Raw genomic sequence first — 12,048 nt, 5'->3', positions numbered from 1 at the left:
CAGGGACTAACACATAGCCCTGCTCTGTAAATGGAGCCTCTGCCTCACAATCAGCCTTTCCTAACTGGCAAAGGAGGGGAATAAGCAAAGGTCTCTGTTCAGTGCCCTGCACCAAAATCAGGTGTGGGCTGGAGGAAGCTGGTGACCATCAGGTCTGTGTCTCTAGCATTGCCCACCAATTCATGGAAATGAACACCCATAATATAGCTCAGTGTGTCAGGTACCATGGCCTCAAAGCCACCCAAAGAGATATTTGTGCCTTGGGAAAACTCTGCCTGAGAGAATGGGGAAGGCATTTGTTTTCTTCTCCATCACCTTTTAATGCCAGTGTTTGACATTATGTTTCTGATCACTCTCTCAGAGTGATTAGGTGCCCTGTGTCTGTGAGACTCTCAAATCCAGGACACCTGTGAGGGAAGGAGATTGAAGGAGGAGACAAGCCAGGAGGGCAATGGGCAGTGAGGAAGTTCAGTCATGCAGAAAGGCTTGGGATCCAGTTACTCATCCATGACAGGGATTTCTCATCTGTTTCCAGGACTCATTTGATCCTAGGATATGAAGGGATAGAAGTTCCCATTTAATGTGTCCAGACTTCTGGAACAGTCTATGTGGGAACTCAGAGGGCCTTTCAATATCTGTTCTTTATTCTTTCAAGATTGGTCAGTGGCACCTGGAACCGCTGTTGGTACTGACAATAAAATGGGGAACAAAACATCCACAATTTCTAGAATGATGCCTTTTACAGTGGAGAATGCAAGAGAAGTGTCAAATAGTCACACAAAGTCAGGGAAATGACTATGGTGCTAAGTCTATGAATATTAATGCGTATTATAAGCTGTGAGCGTTTACAATAAGGAGGTGCAGCCTAGGAAAACTGTTGAAGGAGTGTCTCCCTAGAGATGGTGGTAGTTAAACTGAGATTTGGAGAAAGAACAAAAGAGAAGAGACTTCTGATGAGCCAGAGGATACAGCATGGAGTGGAAAGGGCTTTGGTGGGAGGAGCATGACCCATAAGGAATGGCCTGAATTGAGGCATCTGTGGTTGACATGAAGGTGAGGGTGCAGAGGAAGGGAGAAGACAGCTGGGAGCAAACATCACGTGGAGGAGGCTGAGGACTGACGTGAGTGTGCTGTGGGGAAGATGGACTTGTGAAAGCTGACAGGGAAAAGAACATAGAACTGTACTGTCAATGCTGTCTGCAAATATACAATTTCAAATGAACTTTCCTTTCTGAGAGCAGCTGAGGAAGAGGACTTCTGAGGTCAGAGCTGCAGGAGGGGCCTGGAGGAGAGGCTGCATCCACGCACAGCATGGTAATGTGCGTTCCATTGTCCAGCTGAGACTGGCCTGGAAGAGAAGCTCAGTACAGGGCAGAGTTTCCCATGCACAGAGCTGCTCAGAAATCTGAGGGCCCCAGCCTGGGCAGTGTTGGGAGACTCCTATGGGACAACGTTTTCCACTGCCTGGATCACGGTCTCGTGAAGACGAGGCCACCTATATCTACCACTGAGCATTGTGTGCAGAGGAAGGTGGCTGTGGGGTGACTGCTGGTGCAAGAGGGCACAGAGGTCTGGGAGAGGCTGTCTGACACCAAGGCCACATATTTGGCTTTGAGAAAAAGTCACAGACCCTCAGGGATTTCTCTATAGTGTGGGCTGGGACAGATCAGCTGTGCACCAGCCTTGGCTCCTATTAACACCTACACATGTAGTCATGGATGGCAGTCTCAGGCATCTTCATGTCACTTCACGTCCTGCCTTTGTTCTCTGGTATCTTGGGATCTGTTGTCCCAGCTTCTGTGAAATCTATGATAGAAGGAAGTTGAGTGCCCAAGGAGGGACCCCAATAATGTAGACCTGAGGTAAAGGCTTAGGCTAGGATGTGGTAAGCCAAGGAAAAGGCTTTAGGGGACTCACCTGCCCCCAGGAGGCAAAAGGCCACACCACTGAGGAGTCTGGTGGCCATGGCAGGGTCAGGGAAAAATAGGCAAATTGTGGGAGGTTTTTCAGCTTGTGCGTTAGGGACATAATTCCTGGATGTCAGTAAAGTCAACTGATGATGCCACTGCCCCTGCCCTACAGTGACTCTGCCCTCTGCCTGCAATTCCTCCCTCTACCTGCTGCAAATTTCAACCTACAGACCAGCCATAAACCTTTGCCCATGTGGTCTCTACTCCTGGCTGTCTTTCTGATACAAGATAACAAACTGACAAGGTTCATGATTATTTGCCCTCCACCTACCTCTCCACCATCAGCTCCGGGTGTCTACTTTCCAGCTCTTTTTGACACACTATTTCATCTTCACTGAACATATGTCCTTCCCTCCCATTCCTAGGTTTCCACCTTATTTTTTACATGAGATATATTTCAGATACATTTATTCTTAGTGGTGAAAATCCAAACTTAAATTTTACTAGAATAAATTGAGAAAAATATATTTAGACACTTATATGGGAAAGCGGTTTTTGTCTACACACAAACAAAATTGTTTTTAGTTTTTGTTGCATTAAATTAAACTCTTGTGCATCAAAAAACACAATTAAATGAAAATATAAGCTTCAGACTGGGGAAAGACACAGGGAATGCATATAAATGATTTTTAGAAAGTGTGAAATTTAACATTCCTCAAAGTTGCTAATGAGGAGGCCATAGTAATGACCCCTGAAGGCATCTGAACCTCTGCTGCGGCCCTGCTGGTCACTAGAGGGCAGTGTGAGGGTTCTGCCTTACTCTGACCAGGATGCAGAAGGTGATGATGGAGCAGGGGGGTAGGTGGAAAATGGATGGACTACTTTGTTTCCTACTTCTGATCCTTACAAGCCAGGAGACAACGGGGAAAATGACTCAATGTCCCTGAGCATCCCATCTGTCAAGGAAGAATAAGAATGCTTGATGTACAAGATTGTTGAAAGGCTTTAAGCTCCATAACAAATACAGAGAATCTAGCACACATCTGGGGCTCAGCAGTCACTCTTCTACTGAAGTTACCCAGGAAGTGACAAGCTGCAAGAAGATGCAGCAGAGAAGTGGGCACACTCAGGGCACAGGAAACCTGAGCTCTGTTGGTCGGGAGAGCTGTGCCCTCAGTAGGACACAAGACATGCCTTCCAAACAACTAAAAGCTTCCCTTGAAGGAGTGAAGCCTGGGTGGGGCCTGCAGCTCTCAAGTCAAAGCTAAGGCAGGAGGTTTATATACAGAATGTCAGTGATTCTGCTGGGCTGTGCCAAGCTGCTGGCACAGAGATACAGGGCCGAGTCCTCCAGCTCCAAGGCGTTCACATTCAGCTCAGAGCTATAATTAGGGAACTGGCGACCTGAAAATCTACGAGGGAAGTTTCCTCTGTTTCTCTCTTCACCCTCGTCATACCAAAGGAGGAACTGGAGGCCCAGACCCAGGGCCTGTTGGTACCAGTACACACTGGTGTGCCCAGAGATAGGAGAGCATCTCAGAGTCACTTGCTGTCCTCTCGTTTTGATCAGGTGTGTGGGACTTTGTGTGACTCCAGCCTCCACTGGGCCTGCAGGAAAAGCAGATGGAGGATGAGCTCAGGAGACAGCCCAGAGGTCCTCCCCAAGGTAAAGTGGAGGACACTGGGATGGGAAAGCTGAGAATGGGGCTGCTGTCCTGTGCCCAGGACTCACCTGTTCCGAGGAGACAAAGCAGTGCCCAGAAGAGGAGCCTGGGTCCCATGGCACAGTGGGGCAGGCAGCACTGCACCTGATTCAGGGCTTGGTCCTCCTGGGGAAGAGCTGAGTGAGTTCTGGGCCTTGATTTTCCTGATGGGAGGGGTATCCTGTGATGTCGCTGTCCTGTGTCCTCCCCAGGAAGCCTTCCTTAGGTCTAGTGCTCCACAGACCCTGGACTCTCTACCTGTCTTGCAGAGCTGGAGGGCTGGTTGAAGGCAGAAGCTTCTGTGATGATACAGTTGCTCCTCTGCCTACACTGCCCCAGCTCACAGGCTGCCCCATCGCCCTCTTACTCTCCTCTGACCTAGTGCTGTGGTGCTCCATGCTGGAGCTCACACACATGCCCATCAGCAGAGGGCGAGGAGCCTGATTAAACTTCAGGTTCCTGCTCTTCCTTGCTGTCCTCACATCATCTTTCTGATGCTAGATTCACACCAATGTTTCTTACTATATTTTCCTGTCCCAGGCAACATTCTCATTCCCTTTCCTCAGTGGCCAGTGGTGCAGAGTCCCCAAGATTTAGTCCATCTGATCAGATCCAAAGCAGAGCTGGGTTGTCTGTAAATTATGAAGAGTACAGATTCCTCAGAAATAATTCTAGGGCTTTAACAGCTAACAGCACAGAATTTGTCTTATTGGAGACAGGACAGCAGAGGGAGGTAGGGTCACCATCTGTGCTGGTTTGCAAAATCTATTCCCTTGGCTCCCTTCTTGCTTGGTTAAATTTCCTGGTGCCTGAAAGTAGTCACACGTTAGCCTGAATGCTTAGCCACTTAGATATTTCTTTCAGCAGATATCCTAGCGAATGACTCATAATTTTTATATTCCATTAATTCCTAGAACAGAACACAGTTTTGCCAAGGATTTTGCTACTTACCACAAGGATGGCATTTACTTCAATTTCCGATACCTTTTTCCTCATTTCCCCCTGAGCCTTCACCAGAATTGCCCTTAATGCTCTGTTTTCAGGAGTCTAGGCTTTTGCTAGTCTGCTCCTCCCAGTTCTTTCAACCTCTATCCATTAGCCGCTTCCCATTAACCAAAGCTGCTTCTACATTTGCAGGTATTATAGCAACAGCCTCACTCTTGGTACCGTTTTTTCTTTCAATGTCTTTCCTGCTGACATAGAGAAATATCACGGACTGGGCAATTTATAAAGACAAGAGGTTTATTTGGCTTACAGATCTGGAGACTGGGAAGTCCAAGATCAAGGGTCCATAACTGATGAGGGCCTCCTGCTGTTATCCAAGGCAGAAGGAAGGGGAAGCAAGCACCCAAGACAGAGAAAACAGCTGATTTCATCCTTTTTATCAGAAGACCATTCCCAAGACATAATTCATCCCTCCAATAAGGGCATTGATCTCTTTCTGAGGGCAGATCCCTCATGACCTAGTCATAACTGTCCCACCTCCCAATACCATTACACTGACAAATTTCAACATGAGCTTTTGTGGGGACACGCAAGCATAGCACACGTGTCTACACTATGAGTATTTCCACTCTTAAGTCTATATCAAAAAAAAAAAAGAAGAATGCATATGTTCGCAAGAAAGAATTCCACAAGAATGTTCACAACAACTTTATTCATAATAGTTGAAGACAGGCATAACGTGGATATCCATCAACAGGAGCTTGGATAAACAAGTTGTGGTATATTTATGCAATGGAATATTAGTCATAAGAAAGAATGACCTACTGATACAACAATATGAATACACTTCAAAACTACTAATTTTGAAGAAAAATAATAAAAATATGTTTCCATTTATATGAAACTGAAGAATAGACAAAGCTAGTCAATGGTGATAAAAATAGAAAAGTTTTTATCTCTGGGATAGAAATTGATTGGAAAGGAGCATAAGGACACTTTCTTGAGTGATGGAAAGTTTTTTAATAATCATTTAGTTACTATTGCACTGGCGCGTGCAATTGTCAAAATGTACCAGGATGTCCTTGTATTAATATTTGTGTTTTTCTGTGTATTAATTACACCTTAAATAAAAAGTATTATTAAAATTAAACAGCTAAATTGCATAAAAGATGGGAGTCATTTACAAATGTATGCTTGTATTCTGTACAGCCCAATTTAAAAATGAATCACACAAAAATAAGAAAGAGAGGAACACACATATCTGTGTAAGATTTGGAGAATGAGAAGTGCTCAGTGACTGAAATAGGCAACATTGAAATTTGGCATCAAAATAAGGTCAAGTGATGAGTGGGCTGAAAAAAACCTGAGGATCAATATCAAGGAAAGCTGTAGACAAACAAAAACTTTCTAAAAATATCTTCATAGGCTGTTGAAACCATTCTGAGAACCATGAGCTGCTACAAATTTCATAACTTGGGAAATTGGGTGTTCGTCAGTCTCACAATTGAGCCTTTCCTTTCTTTTTGGTTTTCAACATATTGGCCAATTGGTGAACTGATTTTTTTGCCCAGCAAGCAGCCTGCTCCCCTCTTTGTGAGTGGGGTCCTGGGACACCCGGACCTCCCCGTTTGGCAGCCTCACAGAAGGGAGTTGGGCACAGCACAGACACACGGGGTTCCTTGCACGTGGGGTTTGCACTCCCTGTGAAGCCCAGCTATGGACCTCCGAGTCCTGCAGTTAATGGATTCCAACTAAAGAAACCGTGCCTCTAGGTGTCCGCTTTACCTGTTAGTGCCAAAGAGGGATACAGGCTGGAGAAAAATAAAATGTTTGCTCAATATTATTCTGTAACATTTTACAAGAAAATCAGTTGAGGAGGTCATGGATTTTCATCCAAGCCAAAGTCATGATAATAGCTGAATTCCTTCCTTAATCTACCCTGAGATGACTCAAACACTGCTCGATGCCCACAAATACTTAGTAAAGATTTATTTGTAGTTTCTTTTTGATAATTCTACTAGTTGATTATTTTCAAGTCTAACAGTACAGTTTGGTGCATCCATTAACATTTTCCTTCAGTAGTTTGTTTACTTGAGTGTTTTAGAACTGTTATCAATATTTTTTGTCCTCCAGAGTACACGTGCTTGGTGCCCAATGGAATCTCAGCCAAGGTGATGTTATCAGTACGACTTACAAACTTATAGAATCCCAGATCACTTGAGCAGGTTAAAGCTGTTGCCTGGCAAGACCTGCAGGGAAGATGAGGTGCAGTGCAGATGCACTGGGCTCAGGGCACATCCCGCCCCTAGCTTTCTCTGAGGCAGTTGCTCCTCTGCACCTGTCCCTGACACCAAAGCTGCCCAGCCAAAATTATTCAACTGTAGATCTCATCAAAGTTTAGAGGGACTTCCCAACTCTTGCATAGCTGTAGGTAGTCTGGCAAAACTGAAAACTGCTGCAACATCTGCATGATACTGGATCCAAGCCCTAATTTTTCTTAACCATTTCCCTCCTAGGCTGCTCTCCCAGACTCCCCAGAGCCCTTTAGATCCTAGTGGACCACAGTGCCATCTTATGGCCAGTAAGTGATGTTTCATCATTGTTCCTTCTGCAATGGCCCAAGGAATGCTGGGAAGTGTCTGCAGAGTGAGCTGAGAGAATATTCCAGAAGTACCATTCTGCAGGTTTTATGAGCAGCTTCCCTAAACCCTCATCCCAACACTAGTTCTAATGCTGACTGTTGCTTTGAGTTAACAATGTTAATATCCCAGCCTCATTCTGAATAACTCTTATCACGTAGCTCCAGTTATAGTCTAAATTTTTCTCCCTTAAAACTACCATCTAAAGAAAGAGGAAGAGAAGGAGAGGAATGAAAGAAAATAATATTTGGTTTTAAATAGAAATAAAAGACAGAAGTTGAAGTATAAAGAGATTATTTAATCTGAATCACAAAAGATAAACAAAAATGTCCTCCAAAAATAACAATGTTACCCCAAAAGTATAGATAAGCAAAAGATGAAGTCAAATGTGTAATAATAAAAAGTAAAACTGAAATACACAAAATGAGATGTATTACAAGGCAATAAGCAGTGGTGTCGGGAGCAGTACCTAATGCACAAAATGAGGATGGATATAATTAAGACCAGCAATGGGCTTGGTACAGGAAATGATCAACTTGTACAATGCACATCCACTGATCTGAGCACCAAAGAGCCAAAACATGATTCTGGAAGAGGCAGAGGGGCAGCGGGAGTTGAGGAAACACGGATGCAAAATAGGATCATAAGGAAGCAAATCAGCCAGGGGACTGTGGATTACATGACTTTGCGTTCTCCTATCTCCTGTGACAGCTGAACTGGACCATTTTCCTCTCCAGGGATTTGCTCCTGCACCCTGAGTTAGATGCCCCTGGGATTTGCTCCCCCTCAGATTCCCATGGATGAACTCTCACTCCCTCCTTGTTCAGAACAGTCTGAAGGAGAGGTCATCTCTCCCTCCCCTTCAATCCCACAGTACTGGGGATTGGCACAGACTTCTCAATTGGCATCGACCTCTCTCATGGCATGCTCACATGCCCCCTAACTGTGCCTTTTCATTTCCACTAGACTGAAAGTTAGATGAGGGCAATGAAACTTAACACCTTTATCATAGGATGCATAACTAACTGTTTTCAAAATTATTGCTGTTTCTTTCACTGCCTTGGGTTATATCTGAACAGGGAAAAAAAGGCACAATTTCTTAATGTGACTTAACCACAAAAACTTTCCCAAGAGCCGAAAACAATATAACTACCAAGAGATTGCGCTCCTCATTTGTGAGATGGCAAAATAGAACAAAAATCAAAGAAAATTTTGTCAATTTTTTTTTTTTTTTTTTTTGAGATGGAGACTCGCCGTCGCCCAGGCTGGAGTGCAGTGGCGCGATCTCAGCTCACTGCAGGCTCTGCCCCCTGGGGTTCACGCCATTCTCCTGCCTCAGCCTCTCGAGTAGCTGGGACTACAGGCGCCCACCACCTCGCCCGGCTAATTTTTTGTATTTTTAGTAGAGACGGGGTTTCACCATGTTAGCCAGGATGGTCTCGATCTCCTGACCTCATGATCCACCCACCTCGGCCTCCCAAAGTGCTGAGATTACAGGCGTGAGCCACCCCGCCCAGCCTGTCAAATACTTTAAAGGAGACCCAGAATCCCAGTCCCTCTTATACAAACATCATTGTATGGCCTCCCTCTACCTAAGAGACAGGCAGAGCCATTCCTGTGCCCTGCACCTGGCAGGAAAGCCCTGCTGGAGCCTGTGGGGAGCTGGTGAGGATGAGCCTTGGTGATTCTGCCCCAGAGCAGGGATTCTCAGGGAGCCCTGGGCAACTTCCAGGGACTGAGATGGAGAGTGGCCACACTCCGCCTTGGAGAGGAGAATACTGAGGGCATGATCCTTCTGACCTCTCAGCCTAAAGTAAAAGCAGAGTCATTCCTGACTGGTGTGGAGCTGCTTAGTCTCCAAAGCAAAATAGTCCTTGTTTCAGGGTCTGTCAGTGCCGCAAGAATAGCGGGGCTGTAAGTGTTTCACAACTTGCATGTTGCTGCATTCTCATCTCTGTTCCCAATGACTCCAGCATCTGAATATTCCATGCTAGGAAAGATAATTCATAAAAAATTAACTGGTTCAGTGATACCTTTAGTGACAATCAAAATAATTGTCATGTTCCAAAGTGGCATGCTTGTAGGAGACAACCACAAGGCAAGATAATTTGGAGGTAGAATAGAAATAGGAACAATAGAGGCCCCCTTAGATGATGGCTTCTAGGAGCAAGACTAGAGGGGAGGTGAATTCTGAGCCCTTTTGGCCCCACAAGACATGGCATAACGGACATCAGAAAATACTCCAGGGATATGCTGATAAACTGGGTGTCTGTGAAGGTGGGGGCATGGCTGGTAGCATTTGCTAATTTCGGTTGTACCAGCATACTCACCATGGTAGATTTCATGCCACCAACATGGCTTCACTAAATAGGGAACTGGGAAGAGTAGTATGCCTATTTGGCTCTTCTGAATGATACAAGCCGGCTCCAGCACATCCCTAGACTCAAGAGCAAAGCTTTCAAAGTTCTTCAATGCTTCCTGCTCAACACACTAAAAATGAGGCCACAGCAACTATAGCACAACTCATTGTTTTCATGATAGGATCAGTGTGTGATCCCAGATTTTGGAATGGACAAAGGGAAGTTTGTGCAGAGAAAGGATTTCTGAGTCCTCTGAAGCTGCCGAGATCACAGAGCAAAGAGTTATCCTGGTTGGTTGGGAGCTGCTAGCCTTTGACTTGAAGTAATTGCAATGGAAAGTTTCTCCTGCTTAACTTAAGACAACAGAATGATTTCATTAGAGCAGAAAACCTATTTGTTCATTAGTAATGTCTGCCCTTTGCTCCTCTTGCATGTTCATTCTCAGTATAAATTGGAAGCCCTGCTCACTTTATTACATGTCCTTGCAGCACCATTTACACCTGTGGACTGTGTTCTGTTCAGCCTCAGTGTCAGAGCTTATCCACTGTTAGAACCAGATGTCTCAGGATTCAAGTGGAGGAAGGTGGCAGCCATTAGAGAGAAGGTCTAGGAAGACAGGGAATTCCCATCTGTGCCCTGGCCTTACTCAGTCCCAGGAGACACAGGGCACCTGAGCAAGGAGGGATTTCATGATGGCACAATAAAAAATGGGTCCAGAGCAAGTGCCTGCCAGAGACCGTCATTCTCTGAGGAAAGAAATTTGGTATCTGTACAACCACAGTTTCTGATCAGTGAATTGGGAAGGGCTATGATGCCCCTCCTACCTATGAAAGACTCAGGGCACCTCTATCATGGCTGCGTCTGGGACACAGAGTCCAAGACTTGGAGAAGTGGTCTGTCGCCGAGGACTCTCAGAAACCCATGATTCATAATCACATCAGCTCTGACCAGTGCATTCACTTTCATAGATACAAACTGCAGCAGCACCCACAGACAGGTGGAAGATTCTATTGCAATATAATCATTGTACTTCTATCTATAACGAGTACTATATAACAATATATAATATGAAAAATAAACAGCAATAGAATCAATATTATAAATATAACACTTCTTAAAGGCCTCAGAGAAATTATTTCAAATCAAATGAGTTGGACAGCAATGAAAACCCTCAGAGTCTAGAAATGAGATTTCCTGAGAGAATCAAGGTGAACTGGCAGTGGTGGTGAATGCATACTTCTGTCTATCAGGACAGCAGCAATAGCAAATGGAAATAAAATAAAGGATACACCTGGCTTAAAGTAGGCAGAAGAAATGAAGTCTTATTGTTATCATGACTGTATTTATCAAGTAAGGATTTCAAAAGTTGCAAAGACCTTTACTTCAAACAGGAAGAGAGGTTCGATATTTTGTTGCAGAAAACCTCTAATGTGACACGGATAGAAGAGGCTTCAGAAGAAAGATGTTCCTGGGGATGTAACCTCAGACCTTCCAGATGCCCCAACATATGCAGGAGAAGAGCGTGTTTCCTGCCCATGACAACCTCATGGATGTGGGCAGCACAGCAGCCTCCAAGACCTATAGAAGATGCATGTCTGCCCTGAAGGCCAAGGCTAAGACACCCACTCCTTGCTTGGAGCAGTGAGCTGGCTCCGAGGACTCCCATGATTGTTTTCACCACCTACATTTGCAGTCACTGTGTTTCAGGAATGTATCTGTGGTCTCTTTCTACCCAAAGAACGGCTGAAGTCCAGATGTAATTTTCCCATGAAAAGTGAGGAGCAAAGAGAGGCCTCTGTTAAGGGTCTCTAGGAGCTGCAAGGAGAGAGAAGGATGAGGTTTGTGAACAGGAAGGAGGCGACTGTGCCACGCTGTGGCTAAGCTGCTGGCACAGAGATACACGGCGGAGTCCTCCTGCTGTGTGCGCTGGATCTTCAGAGTGGAGACGGATCCCTCAGGCCTTTCTGCAAAGAAGCGATCACTGGGCAGCCCTGATTTGTCTAGTTGAGCTTCATTCCGGAAATAAGTCAGAAACTCTGGCCCCTGCCCCAGAGCCTGTTGGTACCAAAAAAGGGATACATGACCTGAAATTGGATCACACCTGAGAGCTACATCTTGTCCCCTCTTTGTGACTTTGTACCTTGGGGACTGGGAGACTCCAGCACCTGTGTGATCTGTGGAAATAGAATTTGGCAACAGAATAAGGAAAATATTTGTAGTCATCGCACACACACACACACACACACACACACAACCACTCTCACACACACACACACCTACAAACAGAAAAAATGAAACTACTTGGTGTTCTGAGGACTCACCTGTCTCTAGGAAACCCAGGACTACCCAGCAGAGGAGCCTGGTGCCCATGGCAGGGTCAGGCCAGGATGGGGGCTTTACCAGATCAGTGTCACTGTGAGCAGAAGCAGAGGATAAGGGCCGTCCTTGTCTCCACAGGGCAGTTCCCACAGTGACATCACTTCCTCTCTCA

At 45.3% G+C, this 12,048-nt stretch overlaps 1 long non-coding RNA gene and 1 other non-coding gene across 2 annotated transcripts in view; one reads left to right on the top strand and one right to left on the bottom strand.

The window, feature by feature from the left end:
- Positions 1–12,048, top strand: part of LOC134810586 (uncharacterized) — a 91,065-nt gene that overhangs the window by 56,870 nt on the left and 22,147 nt on the right. The window lies entirely within an intron of this gene.
- Positions 11,529–11,930, bottom strand: BV7-8 (uncharacterized). Its single transcript, XR_010159031.1, has 3 exons — positions 11,879–11,930; positions 11,698–11,731; positions 11,529–11,612 (listed from the first exon to the last, which is right to left on the bottom strand). It is a non-coding gene; the product is annotated as an uncharacterized BV7-8 (transcript).

The sequence above is a fragment of the Pan troglodytes genome, chromosome 6 (assembly GCF_028858775.2).
Source record: "Pan troglodytes isolate AG18354 chromosome 6, NHGRI_mPanTro3-v2.0_pri, whole genome shotgun sequence".
NCBI classification, from domain to species: domain Eukaryota; kingdom Metazoa; phylum Chordata; class Mammalia; order Primates; family Hominidae; genus Pan; species Pan troglodytes.
This window is presented reverse-complemented; position numbering and strand designations above follow the sequence as displayed.